The following is a 1997-nucleotide window of genomic DNA, read 5'->3' as shown; positions in this document are numbered from 1 at the left end:
TCTCATCCACCATCTAATGGTTGCAAATATTTCACCGATGCAAAACTTATTTACCGACACCTGCAGGATATTCTTCTTCTTCTTCTTCTTCTTCTTCTTCTTCTTCTTCTTCTAATGTACATATCCAACATAGTGATGAGTGTCTGCACTGCCTGAACAGTGACGAAACGCGCTCTGTGGTGCTGTGTGTCCGTTTTCAGCTGCTGTAGAAACATGGAAGGGGGGACCCGCGGTTATGTAGATATAAATGTCTCATTCTAAGGTCATAAAAACACAACAGTTTATGGTGTAAGGTCTTTACACACCACTGAAAACATAGTTATGGATCTTTTATTGAATATCTGTCAATAAATCTTCAGAAATATTACATACTGAACCTTTAAGTGTTTAATGTTCATACTCTTCTGATATGGGGCGCTGAAACACCCTCTCATATATTTCAACATTGAATGTTTCTGCAAATTAGCGTTAAAAATATCTTCCCGTCTTGTTTTCATGAACCAAATATTGTGCATCGACATGTCTTGTGAGCTAAGTGGATTAAAACAGAAAAGTAAATGAATAACACTGAGGGAGGGGGGGGAAAAAAACATTTTAAACGAGAATGACGCCCTCAACTCCCAGCATGCATTGCGTCACAAAGTGAGCGCAGGAGAAGCGTTGCGTTTCGATTTAACTACAGTTAACAAGTGCAAAGTTTAGACTAAATGTATCAGCACAGATATGTTTGTCCACAACACGAGTCCGCTGAGTGTTTTTATTTAGTGGCATCAACTTTACACCAGAGGTGAGTTTCATGTCCCCGCGGAAGTGATGGTCTGCTCGCGCTAGATCAAAGCAGATCACTCTGATTTCTCTTCAGATCGTATAAATCTTTCGCCTTTTACTAAAGATTTCCGTGGAGAGGATCACTAAGAGTTATACTCAATTTTTTGATGCCCTGCTTTATTGCGGGGCTTCCTCCTCTGTATAAAACTAATCTGTATGTTTGCGTGAAAATCTATTGATTTTCTGACAGCATGCTAAAGATTTAACACAAACAACATTTTGTCTGCACAGCACGAACCGGATTAATGGACATGTAAATATCTGCCACAATGTTCTTTCTCTGCAAATAGTTGTATTATTTTTCTCTATTCTCTTAATGTTCTTATATAACTTGCATTTGTTAATCCCGCATTTATATATTGTAGTGTATAACATTTATTTATGTCACCTGTCAGTTTGTCTATGTGTAGCACCTTATCACCAAAGCAAATTCCGTATGTGAAAAACACTACCTGGAAATAAAGCTCTTTCTGATTCTGATTTTAGAACAATTTACAGATTAATTTTCAATAAAGTCCGGATTAAAGCACCAACTTCTGTTTTAGAGTTTCAGTCACTTCCACGAGGTTAAGTGTTGCATATCGTTGTACAGTCCTTTTGAGCTTTACAGTCTTTTTAAACAATATGTTATGGAGTCCATATATGCATCGAGATCATTCTTCAAGTCAGGGAAGAATAGTTTAGAACCAGTAAATTTACAGTTTTGGATATTATATTTAGCAAGGAAGAATATAAGATTTGTTCTGAAATATCGTCCTTTCTGATCCCTCCTGAGATCAAAAACACCAAATAAAACATCCTTTAAAAGAAAAAGAAACACCGGAATGAGATGAGCCGTTTGATTTTATTATAGACATGTAGCCAACCAAAGCACTTGCTCTGCAGTAGCACAGGCAGCCAAAACAATCTGATTATTCCTAAAGCATCTAAATATACTTTCCAACGCAAAGAATGATTGTGGCAGTAACACGGGAGCAGCTCGTTGTTAAAGCAGGTAAACCAGCATACAGAGGAAGCTGTGCGTCATGCGTAAAGCCCAACAGGACTGTTTCATCCACCATATTTTCTCTCTCTGTGCATCTCAATAAATAACAGCTGGTAGCTGCTGAGTGAAAGCCAAGATTAGTTTCACGGCGACATTCTGTTCACATCGCTATTAAACAGTAGGC

General features: G+C 37.9%; 1 non-coding gene and 1 pseudogene across 1 annotated transcript; both read left to right on the top strand.

Moving 5' to 3' along the window:
• Positions 1–842: 842 nt before the first annotated feature.
• LOC123975899 lies at positions 843–958 on the top strand. The gene has a single exon (XR_006826192.1). It is a non-coding gene; the product is annotated as a U5 spliceosomal RNA (small nuclear RNA).
• Positions 959–1779: 821 nt separating this feature from the next.
• The window catches only part of LOC123974620, a 12071-nt pseudogene continuing 11853 nt past the window's right edge, over positions 1780–1997 (top strand).

Source organism: Micropterus dolomieu, linkage group LG08, assembly GCF_021292245.1.
Source record: "Micropterus dolomieu isolate WLL.071019.BEF.003 ecotype Adirondacks linkage group LG08, ASM2129224v1, whole genome shotgun sequence".
Classification (NCBI taxonomy): domain Eukaryota; kingdom Metazoa; phylum Chordata; class Actinopteri; order Centrarchiformes; family Centrarchidae; genus Micropterus; species Micropterus dolomieu.
The sequence above is the reverse complement of the archived record's forward strand: the minus strand, read 5'-3'. Positions and strand labels throughout refer to the sequence as shown.